Source organism: Mustela lutreola, chromosome 3 (genome assembly GCF_030435805.1).
Source record: "Mustela lutreola isolate mMusLut2 chromosome 3, mMusLut2.pri, whole genome shotgun sequence".
Taxonomy (NCBI): Eukaryota; Metazoa; Chordata; class Mammalia; order Carnivora; family Mustelidae; genus Mustela; species Mustela lutreola.
Window position 1 is genome coordinate 18,195,322 of NC_081292.1, and position 17,636 is coordinate 18,212,957.

Genomic DNA, 17,636 nt, shown 5'->3' on the forward strand with positions numbered 1-17,636 from the left:
AAGGCCATTATGAAAAGAAAAACATGTATCGTTACTAGGAATAAGAAAGTTAATTAAGGAACACCTGTAACAGCTGACCTGGTGTTTGGGGTTTTAGACTGAAGCAGGATCTAGCGGCTAAAAAGTACTTGAGTGCTATTTACACAGAATTTAAATCTGTAATGACATGTGAGTGAATAGTGTAGCAGTTTTTGCTAAAGAGAAGGAAACCACACGCACATACAGAAAATGAACTTGAGTAGTACAACTAATTAATGAAAAGTTAATGAAATTGAAGAATAAGTCCAAATACAACCTCTTTTTATAAATTCTCTTGAATCACCACATTCCATCAGAATTCATTTTCTCCCTCTGAGCTTCCGGAGACTTTTATGACTTTATAAGGAAACTTAATCATGCATTCTAGTCCATCTGCATTTGTTATACAGAATCCTAAACCCCTAGACAGCGAGGACAGTCTCATCCATTTTTGTATTACTCATGGTGCATAAAAAATGCTTAACTAGGAGTCTAATGAATATCTGAATTATATTGAACCACTTCCTCAATAAAAGTCTATACATAAAGGGGTGCCTGAGTGGCTCAGGCCGTCATGATCTCGGGGTCCTGGGATCTAGTCCCTGTAGTGCTCAGGAGGGAGAATGCTTCTCTCTCTCCCTCTCCTCCCCTTGCTTGTGCTCTCCCGCTCTCTCTGTCGAGTAAATAAAATATTTTTAAAAGAAGTTTATACATAAAAACTATATCTTTTACTCCTAAATTCACAGCTGATCCTGAGTTTTGGTTAAAAGATTATAAGCCATTATCACCATATCAGTTTTACAAAAACAAAAGGTTGTTAATGTTAAGTTACTTGCCCAAGATGACACAGCTACATGGTGGAGCTGGTATTCCAATTTGTTTCTAGTAAACTTGGAACCCAAACCTTCATCTGCTTCTCTTGAAGAAATTTGTAACTGTGTGCACAAAGCTAACAAATAAGTAATCTCTTGATTTAAAAAAAAAAAAAAAAAAAAAAAACTCCTATAATAAATCAGTCAATGTTATGGAGATCTAAAATTTTTCTAAGAGTTGAAGATTTTCTTAATTTTTTTGGTTAGAACAGTTTTCAACCTACTTTCTTCTTTTCAGAACCTACAGACTCTATTAGAATACTCAAAACTACTGAGTCTGTATTCTTTACTTTGTCTACTGTCTTCAAACTGTGCTAACCTCAACAGCCAGAATTAAAGAAGATAGTACAGAAAAAAAAAATTAAAAACATTTATCACCAATTGGGTTTTCTTTTTTTTATCCAACTTTTACACAAATTATCTCCCCAAGCCCATCTTCGCCTCATACAACTGGGTCCCTTACCATGATGTGAGGCCACAGGATGAACTGTCAGATTTGAAAAGCAATAAATACAGGACAGTCCAGTTTCCTGGGAAAGATCAAATGTTTTGAGTTTGACTTCCTTTCTATCCCTAAAAAACATTTCAGAAGGAAAATACTGATGGATTCCTCATTGGTCTTTTTCCTTTGTATGTTTTGTTAGATTTTTTTTTTTTTTTTTTAAGCCAAGCTGTGAAAAGTTGTTGTTCATTAATGAAACTCAGAAAGTAGTCAAGGCCCTTTGAAGTTTAAGACCGCATCTGTTCCACTGTCCAAAGAGTAGAGAAGTTAACATCTCCATCACATGGGTTTCAATGTAATTCAAGTTATTACCACCCAGAAGTTGCAGGTGCAAAAGGATATAGCTAGCTTTGTTTTATGAAGCATATCCGTGTGTGTGATGTGTGTGTGCATACGTGCATGTGTATGTGCACCCCTGTGCAACATAAGGACCACGTCTCATAAAAGGACTATTTTAAAAAGTAAATTACAGATACATTCATATTAAGTTAAAATTGCTCTTTGGGTGGATTTTTCTCAGTTACCTGTCAAAGCCATTTACCTTTCAGTCAAGAATGATCTAGGTCTTGTAGGACAAATCTAAATTTTCTAAGGAACAACTTCACTTTTTCAGTCCGGCTAACTGAAAGGGATACATTTGAAGTGGGAAATCAAATTTGAGCAGCAAATAGAGAATTCTTATCTCACGTCTCCTTCCCATTCAAGATTTAAAAAGTTAAAGTATTAAAAAATTAAATAAATATTATATTTTAGTTTAACTTTGCATGTAAATGCACTTTAATTTGTCAGTCTTTTGATGTATAGCTATGGCATTTTGGAGAAGAGGAGAAAAGTCAGTCAACTCATCTTTACCATCTATCTTTTATAAGCCATAACAGTGATGCAACTTCTATAATTTCAGTTTTGGTTTCCATAGGCAGAGCAAGAACTCTAGTAATACTTGGAACATGATCTCAATGCAGAAACCTTCAAAATTTTTAGTAGCTTCTCATCCATACCTAATTTGATGGCCATTATTTCAAACAATGTTAGTTTTTATTTTTTTATTTTATTTTATTTTTTTTAAGATTTTATTTATTTATTTGACAGAGAGAAATCACAAGTAGTTGGAGAGGCAGGCAGAGAGAGAGAGAGGAGGAAGCAGGCTCCCCGCCAAGCAGAGAGCCCCATGCGGGACTCGATCCCAGGACCCTGAGATCATGACCTGAGCCGAAGGCAGCGGCTTAAACCACTGAGCCACCCAGGCGCCCAAACAATGTTAGTTTTTATAGATCCATTTATTATCCCTGACATACACAATAGTCTGTAATTTATGTATGATTTATTAAAGTAACCACAATCATAACTGCCAAAATAGGGTAAGCTTCTACTTCTAAAAAGATAGAGTAGATAAGTTTATCTATTCATTTCTCCTACAATGTACAACTAAAAACCACTGAAATTATATGGAAGACAAGCAAAAGAAGACCTTGAAAAGTCTGTTTCTGGAAAACAGAGGGAATATAGACAGAAAAAAATAAAAAGAACAGAATAAAATTGCTCTTTGGGTGGATTTTTCTCAGTTACCTGTCAAAGCCATTTACCTTTCAGTCAAGAATGATCTAGGTCTCGTAGGACAAATCTAAATTTTCTAAGGGACAACTTCACTTTTTCAGTCCGGCCAACTGAAAGGGATACATTTGTGATAGCAACCTGTGGGACTATCATGTGAAGAGGAAATGTTTATGACAATTATAAAATGTGGAAGTTAAAGGGACACAAAATGGAGGTAAAGCTTTTACATTTTACTCAAGCTGAAAAAATTTCAACACCAGTATTCTGTGATAAAATTACATATCACATATGTAATTATATATATATATAAATATAAATAAATTCCAGTATCTACAACAACCATATGAAGATATGAACCAGGGCACCTCAGTGGCTCAGTCGATTAAGTGTCTGCTTTCAGCTCAGGTCGTGATCCCCGGGTCCTGGGATCCAAGCCCCACGTGGGGCTCCTTGCTCAGTGGGGTGTTGGCTTCTCCCTCTCCCTCTGACTGCGACACCTCCTGCTTGTGCTCTCTCTCTCTCAAATAAATAAATAAAATCCTTTTAAAAAAGATATAAACTGAAACAACTATAAATGAATCAAAATGGAATTTTAAAAAAATGTTTAAGCAACCCCATAGGAAGGAAAGGAAGATAGAAGTGAAAAATAGAACAGGAAGATAAAAAAATTTCAAATGGTGGACTTTTAGCTCCAAAATATTAGTAATAACATTAAATGAAAATGGTTTAAATACATGAATTATAAGATGCAAACAAGCAGAGTAGGTTAAAAAAACATGGTGCAAGTGTATGCACTGTATAAGAAACTTACTTCTAATATAATGATATGGGTAGGCTAAAATTAAATGGATGGAAAAAGATAAATCTTAAAAATAGTAAAAGAAAGCATGGGCACCTGGCTGGCTCAGATTGGTGGAGCATGCAACTCTGGATCTTGGCATTGTCTATGAGCCCCACACTGGGTAGAGATTACTTAAAAAAAAAAAAAAAAAAAAATCTTAAAAAAAAATGGAAAGAAAGCAGAAATAGCTGTATAGATATCAACTAAAGTAGATTTCAAAGAAACAAAAATTACCATGTAGTAAGAGGTATATTATATAATGATAGGATCATAAAAGAAGAGAGGAAAAAATAAAACCAGATGAAATCAGAGAGGGAGGCGAACCATAAGAGCCATAGGAAACAAATTCGGGTTGTTGGAGGGGAGATGCATGGGGGGATGGGGTATCCTGGTGACGGACATTAAGGAGGGCGTGTGATGCAATGAGTACTAGGTATTCTATAAGACTGATGAATCACTGACATCTACCTCTGAAACCAATAGTACATTACATGTTAATTGAATGCAAATAAAAATAAATTTTTAATGATAATGATAAATAGATCAACCTACACAAAAAATTTAATTCTAAATGTGCATGCATCAAACAACAGAGCTTTCAAATCTGTGAAGGAAGAAATAATAGCATTGAAAGGAGAAACAGACAAATTCACACAGAAACTTCCAACAACTGGGAGAACCAGACAGAAAGTCAGAGAAACAGTATAACACAACACCACCATCAGCCGGCACCATTCACACTCCATTCAGCAAGAGTGGAATGTATTTGAGCGTCTACAAAAAGTATTGCTAGGTGGATCATATCACGGGCCATTTAAAAGAAATGAAATCATACAGACTGTGTTTTTCTGCCACAGTAGAATCAAACTAGAAATTGATAACAGAAAGGGAAGAAAATCACCAAACATGTGGAAACTAAACCACATACTTTTAAATAAGCCATGGGTCAAAGAGGAACTTTCAAAGTAAATAAGAAAATATACCAAATGGAATGAAAATAAAAATACAGCACATCAAAGCATGTGGGGAGTAGTTAAAACAGTGTTGAGAGGGAAATTTATAGTTCTACATGCCTGCTTTAGAAAAGAAGAAATACCTAAATAAGTGAGAGAAAATCTTGAAAAAAATTCTTACATATTAACTTAGATTCATTTGTATGTTCTTAAAATCCCACCAGTTGCTAATTTATTTTACTATTGTTACTGATTTACAAATTTGTATGACTAAGAGACAAAAAGGATATTGTTAATCGCCACAATAAATAACAAATAAAAAATATAGGAAATATAGAAGTAGCTACAATTTTACCACTAAATAGAATAAAGTAGCAACTGATATTGAATTGCTATTGTGGTGTGTAGTATGTGGTGTGTATCATTTGGTGTGTATTATCCATCATTTCCAAATTTCTATTAGTTTTCTTTCTTTTTTGGGTTGGCTTTTTTTGGTGTCACTGAAAATATGTCTGTTTCAGGAAAAAAGTGGTAGAGTTCTGTGTGTGTGTGTATGTGTGTGTGTGTGTGTGTGTGTGTGTGATAGGCAAAATGGAAATCTGGCTTTTTATCCAAGTAAATCTAATACCTTTATGTGTATTATATTGCCATTATAATTGGACATTTAAAAATATAATTGGACTTATTTTTACCTCTGGTTTTATATGTTCTTAAAAATTTTTTTTTAAAGATTTTTATTTATTTGTCAGAGAGAGCGTGAGAGAGAGAGCGAGCACAGGCAGACAGAATGTCGGGCAGAGGCAGCGGGAGAAGCAGGCTCCCTGCTGAGCAAGGAGCCCGATGTGGGACTCTATCCCAGGACGCTGGGATCATGACCTGAGCCGTAGGCAGCCGCTTAACCAACTGAGCCACCCAGGTGTCCCCATATGTTCTATTTGTCATACAATTTTATCTGTGAAAATAAAAGACCCATTTTTATAACACTGACTTTTTTTTTTTAAAGATTTTATTTATTTATTTGACAGATATTACAAGTAGGCAGAGAGGCAAGCAGAGAGAGAGAGGAGGAAGCAGGCTCCCTGCGGAGCAGAGAGCCCAATGCGGGGCTCGATCCCAGGACCCTGGGATCATGACCTGAGCCAAAGGCAGAGGCTTTAGCCCACTGAGCCACCCAGGTGCCCCTAACACTGACTTTTTAAAGAAGTTTTTACTGAATCCAGTTGATTTTTTTTAAGCAAACTCTATGTCCACTATGAGGCTTGAACTCATGACTCCACGATCAAGAGCCGCAAGCTCTAGTGAGCCAGCCAGGTGCCCCAGAAAAATGACATTTTAGATCTGTGCACTTTGCATGCTTCACACTGGTGGCTCTACATGGAATTCATCTATGATCGGAAGACCTGAACAAAGATCAGAGAACCTGAACAAAGGACTGGTAGGTGTATAGAGGGGAGATTAGATCTGAGAAATGTCTAGAAGGGAAATGTATGAAATGAAAATAACTTGAGTATTCACTGAATGAGGGAAGTAGCAGAGAAAAAGATGACTTTGTAAACTCTAGCTAGGAGGACGTACCAGACAGGATCACTGGAGTATACTTGCACCAAACGTGCCATTCCTCTCCTTAGAGGTCCTGTCCTTTGGGAAGCCCCCTCCCTGTGGGAGAATTATACTTTCCATCCATCTGATGTCAGTTTTGTCCATGTGACTTGTCTAGACCAGTGAATTATGAGCAGAAGCTTCCAGAATCCGGCCTCCTCTGCCACCTTCTCTTTTTCCTTTGAATGTCCCAGGCAGGAGTATTTCTCTCAGCCTAGACACCAAACTAAAAAGCCAAGAAGCAGAGCCTCAGTCAATCACACAAATACAGAGAGAAATAAACCTTGGTTTTCACAAGTTTCTTGTGATTTGGGGTCGTGTTTTGTACTGTACTATAACTTAGTCTCAGGGGACTGATATGTGCAAATGAGTTTCCTTATTTTCCTGTCAGAGCCTGTCATTTCTATCAGCTGTAGGTACTGACACCACTTTTCTCCTAGACTCAAGACTTGCATGGACTACAGTAAGTGAATCAAGGTTTAGAGTATTTGAAATGGGGACTGCCTAGTCAATTCTCCCTCTATGGTCAATTTAGTTCAAGAACGTGGATCTGTGTGTGGTTGGGGAGAAAAAAATCTATATATATCTGTACATATTTCTTTATATATTATGTTTATATTGTTATACAAATTTATACTATATATTATTATATAATTATATTTATTTCAACTTGATATTATTTTTATAGCAATAGAAAACATTTTTTGTGTTAGTCTCTACAAAGAATAGAAATATTTGTGAAAGTCAGAAGCAGCACAATTTATACCAATTTGCTTAAACAATCATTTTTAAACCACAATCATTTCCTCCCACTGAACCTAATGTCACCATTTCCCCCAAAATAAAAACTCTTAGTCTTTTAGATTAGAGCCCCATATTTCAAAATATAAATAGGAGTATTTGAAGAGAGATAAAAGAACAAAGAACCTTTGAAGACCGATCTAATCTTACTTGGGTCAGTTACTGTGGATATTTGGGATGATGAAAATTTCATCTATAAAAATAAAAATAAGCCAATGACAGTTATTGTAAAGAATATTTTGTAGAAGATATCAGCATTAGACTTCCTTTCTTCTTTGCTCCTTCCCTCCTTTTATATAAATATGTATATTTTTAGGATCTAACACATACAGGGCAGTATGCTAGATGCTAGGGATTAGTCAAAGAATAGGGCAGAATCTGTCCCCGTCTAAAATGAATTACATGGTTTTACTTAATAACTAGTTTGGGGCGGGGGTGCACCTGGGTGGCTCAGTTGTTAAGTGTCTGCCTTCAGCTGAGGTCATGATCCAGAGTCCTGGGATGGAGTTCCTCCCGGTTTGGCAGGAAGCCTGCTTCTCCCTCTCCCACTCCCCCACTCCTCTTGGGTTTCCTCTCTCTTGCTGTCTCTCTCTCTCTCTCTGTCAAGTAAGTAAATAAAATCTTAAAGAAGAAAAAAAAAACCCAAAAAACACAAAACTCCTAGTTAGGCAGCGCACATTGCTTCCTCATCTGAACAAGTGACAAGATTTTCGACAATCTTGCAACCTTCACCCACTGAAAAAAGGAGTAGCCCTCAGGTGTGGCTGGTTATGTCAGAGGCCATCGAAGATACAGAAGGTTGTTCTCCAATCTGTGTTTCCCCACTGGCAAAAAGAGAGACCGCCTATACAGAAACAGTGATTCTAAGAAGCCAGTGGCTGTTCTTCATTAAGATGCAATGGTGGAAAACCATTATTTAGTTAAAAGGCAAAGGGGTGTATTTGAGAAAACACTAGACTGGAGGGAAAACAGTGTTGGGCAAGTCAGGCAGGTCATCTTGGGCAAATCCTTTCTTCTATCTGAATTCAAGTTCTTCATCTGCAAAATAGAGGCAATGAGATCAGCTTAATCTTTTCATAGCATTGGTAGGAAAAGCAAATAAACACAAGTAATGGGGTCACCTGGGTGGCTCAGGCAGCTGCGTGTCACGACTCTTGGTTTCAGCTCAGGTCGTGATCTCAGGTTCGTGAGACCGAACCCTGAGCAGGAGTCTGCTTCTCTCGCTTTCCTTACCCCTGACCCTAACCACCACCACCCCCCCCCCCCCCGCTTCCCCCTGGCTTGCGTGCTCTTCCCCCCCACCACCCCAAATAAATAAATAAATCTTAAAAAAACAAAACCCAAAAAACAGCCTACAGGTAATGAAGTGTATCACTGCAAAGTTACCTTGCTCTTTCGGTTTTAAGACTTACTATTTCCTTTCTTTTCTTTCATTCAATTTCTGTCTGTGTAAACAAGTAGCATAAATCCAGATGGTTCTTCCCAGAATATCCAATTATAGTACTGTATTAGGTCAGTTACATAAATAGATATATTAAGTAACCAATCACAATTTACTAATGAATTTATTCATGTAGCCAATATTTATTTAATATTCATTATTTTTTAGGCTTCACATTGGGTGCTCCAAGAGATACAAAAATGAATGGCAGAATTGCTTTGACAGGATAGAAACTCTAGTTTTAAGAATTTCTCCCAAGGGGATAATTGTACATGACTGGACCTGTTCAAAATGAAGAACACGTCTTATAATTTATTTTATAATAGATAACAGAGCATAAATAAACAGTGAAGCAGGAGAGATTGTTAAATCAATTCTAAAGTAATGCTAGCATAGAATAATAGTCATTTAAATAGACTATGTAGATCTCTATCAATAGAAAAGAAAAGATACAAAAGATCCCTGTTCCTCTCTGTATAACTTCTATACCTCAATCCATGATTCGACATGAAAAAAACTGGCAACATTTCCAGGTTTTTATTCTCTTTATGCCCTCTATTGTGGTGTGATTTATTTACAGCAAATAAACATAATTTGTACAAAAACAAAAGAAGCTCTTTTCAAAGAACTGAAAGAAAGTGAACAGTACTGGACTAGTCGGTAAGACTTCACAGCCAAAACTAGTTGAAGCACACAACTAGAGCCTTAGTAAGGGATGTCTGAAGGAGAGAATAGCTTGGAGCCCCCTCAGGGATAAGGAGGGATGAGTGTGCGTATCAAGCCAGGCAGAGATGGTAAAAGCAGGCAGAAAGGACAAAGACAGTTAAGTCACCGCCATGGAAACATGCTCTAACTTGTTTACCATGAGTCCACTGGTGTTAAAGATCAAAAAGTCAATGAGTCCATTTAAAGATCTAATCGGTTTTATTAAGTGATTCGTGAAATGGGGCAGCATCCCACCAGCAAAGGGAGGGGAGACCTGGGGAGGTGTACAGTATAGGAAAGAGGCTGGGGAGAGAAGTTGGTAGGGAAAGAAAGGATTGTGCCTGGCAAGCTCACATTCCCTTAGGGAGAAGGACAGGGGTCAAAAGAATGATGCAGGGATGCCTGATACTGGGAACTGTGGATGCACTTGGGTGTGTAAGCTGGTGTCCAATGCATGTGTTCAAGGCCACTGTCACCATCTAGTCTCCAGGACCTGACACTTACTGTCCACCTGCTTGTAGCCACTAACATTTGTCCTGCCTTTTTCCTTCAGATCTCCTTGACAACCTACCTCTGAACTCGGGCAAATGAAACCCCAACCACCCCCCCTCAGGTGATGCTGACCGTCCTGACAAGATCTCCGTCCGACCCCCCACCCCTTCTTAGCTATACCCCACTAGCACCGGAGCAGAAGGACCATGGAGTGACCTCTGGAATGACCCACCCTTACCTTTACTTCATTATAATACTAAAATCTCCACCCAAGGAGAATCCTCCGTCTCATTTACATAATAAAGAACGTAGGCATAGGCACGTTTTCCTAAGGTGCACGGGGGAACTTTTGCCACCTCTATCTGCAAGGACAATGCTTCCCTATCTAAATATTCATCCTCCGCCTAAACAAAAGGAACCCATTCCTCCTCTCTTGGGAACCCTTGGCTTTGGAAGCCATTCTGCAATCTCCTTATTTACTGCAAATAGAAGTTTTCTTTGCACAATTCAACCCAGGGCAGTTTCTGACTCATTAAAGAATGAACTCACATGGGTTCGGTTCCACATCACATTACAGAATGCAGCCTAGAGTGGGAAAAAAGAAGTCACTTTGACTTACAAATATTAGGCAGTCAGACGTCTGGCATGTAAACCTGCCTTAGTACCCTCGCGCTGAGTCTTGCAAATGTTAGAGGCAAGACTTTACAATAGCCCATAGCAGATAATCGAGACACTTTCGGGTAATGAATACTCAGCAACAATGATCACAGTAACTCAAACTGAGGAGTTAGACCAAATTAGACCAAATTGGCCAGAATTTCCAAGACAAACGCTTCTGCTATACTTTCAACTCAGTGTAGTCCAACAGCATAAATTTAGTTATTTGGAAGACGGCTGCTAAGCCATGTTTGAATTATTATATTTAGAAATATATTTTTTAAATTTTATTTAGAAATTTAAATTTAATAAAGATGCAAAAAATAGCAAATGTATTCCTTTTCTTTGCTCTAAAAACAGAAGCGTAAATATTTGTCTCAGTTAACCATTTATTTGTGGACACTCCTACCAAAGAAATTTACCAGAAACTGGAGGATAAAAATCCTTGATTCAATCAGGCCTGAATCACTGACTTATTGTGTGTGCGACCTGGGGCAAGTCACTTGACCTCTCAGCACCACAGAACATTCCGCTGGAAACATAGATGTAAAGCAAGGGTGTGCTGAAAACCAGATGCTCCCTCTAAACCGGCTTCTTTTGGTAAATATGTCATGGGAGAAAAAACATTCAATTCTTTCACAGAAGTATTTTAAATTTGGCTTTCAATTCTTAAATGTGGGGCTTCAGATAATGTAGGTGGATTTGGTTAATACTTGCCTAGCAAATGCCTTATGAACTGCGTACTTCCTTCTGGCTCTCAGTCCCTTAAAAGGATCTTCTTCAGCAATTAAAAACCAAATCTGCAGCTTTGAAATCTTCAAGATTTTACCAGTTTTTAAATGTTTTGAATTCTGAGCAAATCTAGAAATAATACAGGAGCAGGAAGCCTACCAGGAGGGGTATTTCCATACCAATGAAGAGACAGATTCTTGGCTACTTGTCTTTCAGCTTAAAACTGTTTTCTGTGATAACCAATAATCATGGTTAAAATTGCCTGCACACTGGGGCGCTCGGATGGCTCAGTGGGTTAAGCCTCTGCCTTGGGTTCAGGTCATGATCTCAGGGTCTTGGGATTGAGCCCCACATTGGGGCTGAGCAGAGAGCCTACTTCCTCCTTTGTCTCTGCCTGCCTCTCTGCCTACTTGTGATCTTTCTCTCTGTTAAATAAAGAAATAAAAAACCTTAAAAAAAAAAATTGCCGGGGCACCTGGGTGGCTCAGTGGGTTAAAGCCTCTGCCGTGGGCTCAGGTCATGATCTCAGGGTCCTGGGATCGAACCCCAAATCGGGCTCTCTGCTCAGCAGGGAGTCTGCTTCTTCCTCTCTCTCTCTGCCTGCCTCTCTGCCTACTTGTGATCTGTCTGTCAAATAAATAAAGTCTTAAAAAGAAAAAAAGGCTTAACACATATTAGAGCTTAAGATGGTTAATTTTATTTACTTCCCACATGAACTTCTAAAGTCAAGTTTTACTACTATGCCTGTTTGACATAGAGAGAAACTGAGGCCTAGAGCCATTAAGCAGTTGGCTCTAGACTAGAGAGTTTTGCCCCAGACAGGTAGTTTGAGGTTAGAACCCTCCCTTTTATACTCCATAACTGCCTTGATTGTGGTAGAACTCACTGGATTCAGACGTGAGTGGACGATGTACGGATGATACAAACCTCTTGAAAGTCAAGATGCTGCCATTCAAAAAGAAATTCTTTGGCGTTCACAATTCAGTTGTATTCTGCAAGAGGCATTTTCACTCTTTAGTTATCCAAGGAGAGTTGGAGACAAAAATCCGAATCTTAAAGAGCTACGTGTACAAAGCCCAGGAAATGATCTCCACACCAACCTCATCTCTAAAGCAGAAGCTTCCAAGCGTCAGATGGTGCCAAGACTTTTTGCGATCACCTTTGCCGTTTTTCAAATAAGGCACGTTCCCAGCACTCGCTGCTATAGATTCGGATGAAGGAGGCCTGGGATTTGGACATGGAATCTACAGATACTTTAAAAGCAGCCAGCTAACTGCCATGGAAGCCACCCTCTAACCACACGTGCAGAGAGTTTTAAAAAATTCTTTGTCACCTCAGACTCTTGGAGACACCTGCCTTTTCAAAACAAACAATAAGGCTACTTCCCAAATTGCTTAATTAGAAGCTTGACAAATTCGGTGCGAACAAACACCAGGTGCTCTCTGCAAGAAGTGAGTCAGGACCGGAATCAAAGTGTGTGCCCTGATTCTTGGACTCAGGGGAATACGCAGATGGAACCATGGCCTATTAAGTTCTCAAAACCTTAAGATCTAGGCTGAATGCCGTAACAGAGAGAAAATTCTATGGGTGAAAACATTTGCATCTTTCAGAAAAACGTAATTCTTTCAGAGTAGCGGCTCCGTGGCTTGGTTTTATCCCCCAATTGTCGGAGACCTACTGTAAGCAGGAAGTGACTAAGGCCAGGCGTGGAGTCACACCTCTTAATTGTGTGTTTAGGCCTGATAGTGGCAGGACCAGCCCTCAGGTGCCATTGGGATGGTAATTCGGCTAATTGGGTCTTGGAGCTAACACCTCTCTTGGAGAAAGGTAGGAAGTCTCACTTCACTAAGTAAGTGGGTTCAGGGGTTTTCCTCCCAAAGATTCCAGCACCTCTACTGGAAGGCAGGCTTCTTACCAGGAAAGTCTGCAATCACTTTTGGGATGTTGTTGTTTTCCTGAAAATGCAAAATCAGGTCTCAGTGCCTGAGGAAGGCTAGATGTGATGGATTCTTGAAACCCTTTGTATGTCCAGGTTCCTATTCCCTTTGAAGGGCTTTCTCCCGAATGCCCCAAGATTCCTTTAACTTGAGACTTCCTCTTCCCGCAATTTATGATTTAAAAAGAAAATCAGTGTGAATCATTAGAGAAAACAAAGTTTGCTTAGTTTTCTTCCACCTTTGTCTTCTTTTTCAACCTTTAAGTATAGGGTGTGGTTTACAATGAACTAGGAAAATTTATTTCCAAAGACTGAATAATACTTCGCTGGAAGAAGGGGATTTTCAGTTCCTCCGTGAACAGGTTTTGGGGAAAGTAATCTAGGAATCCCCTGAACTAGTATGAAAATTTTTAAGTGAATATTCACTTTTCTGGGAACAGAATCCCTTTTTAACTTTAACAACTAGTAAGAAATAAATTAGTTTATAATAAATAAAGAAAAAGAAATAAATTAGTTTCTAGAAATTGAGCATATCCTTTTTAAGATTTTTTTTAAAAGGCTGGAAGTTTTTTAATCTTTTCAGGAATAAGTTGAAATCTCCAAGGCAGATAATTTAAATATTGCGATGACTTACTCTAATTCCACAATTTAGACTATTAGCAACTGCTTGTGGATATAGACAAGGTAACATCTTCTCGTTAGTCATTCTGATTAAGACTACTAAAATATTGGGGTGCCTGGGTGGCTCAGAGGGTTAAGCCTCTGCCTTCAGTCCAGGTCATGATTTCGGGGTCCTGGGATGGAGCCCCGCATCGGGCTCTCTGTTCAGAGGGGAGCCTGTTTCCCCCTCCCGCCTCTGTCTGCCTTTCTCTACCTACTTGTGATCTCTCTCTGTGTGTCAAATAAGTAAAATCTGAAAAAAAAAAAAAAAAACACCCTACATCCTCTAAAAAAAAAAGGCTACTAAAATATCAAAGGACAATTAGACCACAGGTTTCGCCTTGTGTGGCACTTTCTGCTTTTATTGATTTGTCATGTAAATTATAAACCCCTGTTGACAGAAATCATTTACATCCAGGAGGTTAAATAGTGTTGTCCTTTTCTTTAACCTGAGTCAGAAAAATGCAAGTGATAAAAGTATCCTTTAGGCTGTGGAAAAGAATTTGCTCCCCCTCTAATCTGAAATACATAGAAGTCTGGCTGTAATTTTAAAAATTGAAATAGTCTAATAATATGAAAGTAAAGCTCCCCCATATCCAGAGATTTAAGGTGAAGTTCCAAAATATAAAGCTTTCTTTTTAATTAAAAAAAATGTATATGTAAACATATATTAAGTTAGAAGTTGTGTGCTCTACTGACAGAGACTGCCCGGCACCCCTCTTTCTTTTCTTTTCTTTTTCCTTCCTCTCCCTCCTTTTTTCTTTTCTCCTCATTTCTTCCTTCCTCCCTGCCTGCCTTCCTCTCTCCCTTCCTACCTCTCTTCCTTCCTTAATAAATCATCCAGATGGTTGTATTTGGGGGATTTTGTTGTCAATCAAATTGACAATCACTAATCTCAAGTACTTTCAAGTAGCCACCTTTCAAAGTGTAGAGTAAGTCATATAATATTTTATTTTTTTTAAAAGATGTTATTTATTTATTTGACAGAGAGAGATCACAAGTAGGAGAGGCAGGCAGAGGGGGGGGTGGGGAAGCAGGCTCCCTGCTGAGCAGAGAGCCTGATGTGGGGCTCCATCCCAGGACCCTGAGATCATGACCTGAGCCAAAGGCAGAGGCTTAACCCACTGAACCACCCAGGCGCCCCAGTCATATAGTATTTTAAAGCCAGTTTCCTCACCCGTGGAAAGAAATGCTGATGAGATACATTTGTCCCTTTTCTTTCATTTGAGTAATCCCTAAGGCATACTTCTAATAATAATTCAGTATTTAATCTGAAATCACCAACAATTGATAATTTACTACTCTGATTGGTGAGATAGTCAAAAGCTATAATCATAATAAGAAATAAAGTATCCTCTTCTATATCAATAATCAATAAGCATTTTGATCTCTTCCAACGTGTTCACTCTAAAACCTTGACTCCGTATCTCTTTCTATCCACATTTTCCAAATTTAGTCATTAGCGCAGAGAGCCATACCTTCTTCAAAATGTGGTCTGAATTAATACTAGAGTCTCAAGAGTTTAGCCTGGAATTAACACTAAAAGTAAGAAGTCTAATTTCTACGCGATTACTGGAAACTCCTTCACATATTCCAAACAGGGATCTAGAAAACAAAATTTCAGGTCAATCTCCTTCCATCTTTGCACAACTGAGACTCACAGAGTTCTATTTCTTGTAAAGCTGAAAAAATGTTGTGTTTTAATCCCCACAGGAGTACAGCCTTAGGGTTTAGAGAAATGCTACATCTCACATGTACATGGAATAATGAAATATATCAACATTCGGAAAATCTGCATAACTCAGTGAAATGGTATTTTCCAAGGAATCAATTCAGGATATAAACTCATGAGTGGTTGTAAAGATGCGTTTAAGGTTTAAGATAAACCGAGAGATTTTAAGGTAACAGAGTACACACAGTTCATTCCTGTTGTTTTAGATACAACACTGCAACTCGCCTTTATAAAATTACTGTGTTGGGGCAACTGGCTGGCTCAGCGACTTTCAGAATCATGAGTTTGAGCCCCATATTGAAGGTAGAGTTTACTTTAAAAAAAATTAGTTTGTCAGGTTTGACATAGTAGCAAACTTGTCCTATCTAAAAAGACTAGGAAGAAAAATAAATAAATAAAAGACTAGGAAGATACTTCTCCATTTTCCCATTACATATCTGTTTGAAGTCAGAATTTTTTTTTTTTTTTATACTTCAGTCAAAACAACTGGATGATAAAGAAAATGTGAGAATCCTGCTGTCTTCTATTAAGCCAGCTAGTAGAGATTTGCAAAAATGGAAAACAATGTTACATTTCACATGACAGGCTATTGTGTTTGTTATTGTTTTAAATGAACTAATAAATGTTTTTAAACTTTTCAGTCAGCTTTTATTTCTAATGTAAATATTGATGGCTATAACCCACACAAAGTTTTGTGAAGTCCTCAATAATTTTTAGGAATGTAGAGGCCCTGACACCAATAAGTTTGAGAACCACTTAGAATATATAGAATTGTGAAGGTACTAAATCCTTTTTCTGGAAACTGCCTCTCAGATGATGAGCACTTCCTTTGTGATGCGGAAGGGAGGAGATTGGCAACATTTACTGCGACCTTATGTTAACTGAAGTAAAACTCTTAACCTCCCTAGCTCTTTGCCACATTCATTGTCTTGTAAAGCTGAAAACGTTGGATGAGGTAGGAGTTAGGATGTCAAACATCCTGAAACATCTGTCATCTTCTGATCCATCCAAATGGCTCATGTTTAAAATAGAAATTAAAATTTAGATTATCAAATGTTATTCAATTGGTTGGTGGCGTAGCTTATTTGTGAAACTCGATCTCATGTCCCCTAACCTTTTGCTTGGGAATCAGTATTGGATGGCTGGTGGCCGTTAATTCAGGCCTGGGACTCAGAAAGGAATTCTGGTTAAATGTGAAGGTTTGGGTATATCCACAGGCACACAGAATAATTTAGTCCAAGAGAGTCACAGAGGGGACAGCGGAAAGCTGAAGTTGGTCAAATAAATGAACATGGGACAAAACCTCAGCGAATGTTTTTCAAAAAAATATAATTAATAGAAAGCCAAGAGAAGGGTGCTAATGTTTTTTGAATACACCTAATGGTTGTATGAGAAACCACGGGGGGGTTACATGAGGAACCAGCGGCTCACATTACCTCAGAGAAGCTGTTGGACTCTATGCTAATCTCCTACGAGTATTGAACAAACTATATCATCATAACTGTGGAAAGCAGGTATTTTCTTCTTCGTCTATCAACTAGGAAATACAGGTCTTGAGGGTGAGTACAATTCCAGGATCACACAAATGGATTCCACATCATCACATAATGCCATGTCAAAGACAGGGTTTGAATTTCAGGTGTCTCTTATCCTGGATCCTCTCTAAGAAAATCATATATAAATGTAAGTAACTACATATATATTTAAAATATATGTAAATAAAATATATAAACATATGTTTGTATATATGTTTATATATTTATATATAATATTTGCATATATAATAATCATACATATATATGTATGTATATATAATATCTACCTTCAGGAACTTTCATGTCTGGCTTTAAATTACACTAGCCTCTTCCCTGTTCTCCTGAGGTGAGAGAGCTGATAGAAATCCATGGATGTGTAATGAGCTTTTATAGTCGTCCATAGGCAACATTCTATTTTTTTGTTTTTTTAACATTTTACTTTTTTCTTTATGGGCCATGAATTACAAGCACAAGGGGACAAACAGCAAATGTGTCTCTGTTTAATAAAGAAACCCCGTTTCACTAAATGTTCTCATTGCTGGAACTATTAGCACAGGGACAGCTAAATGCTACTAAGCAAGAATCGGCCATCCTGCATCACATAAT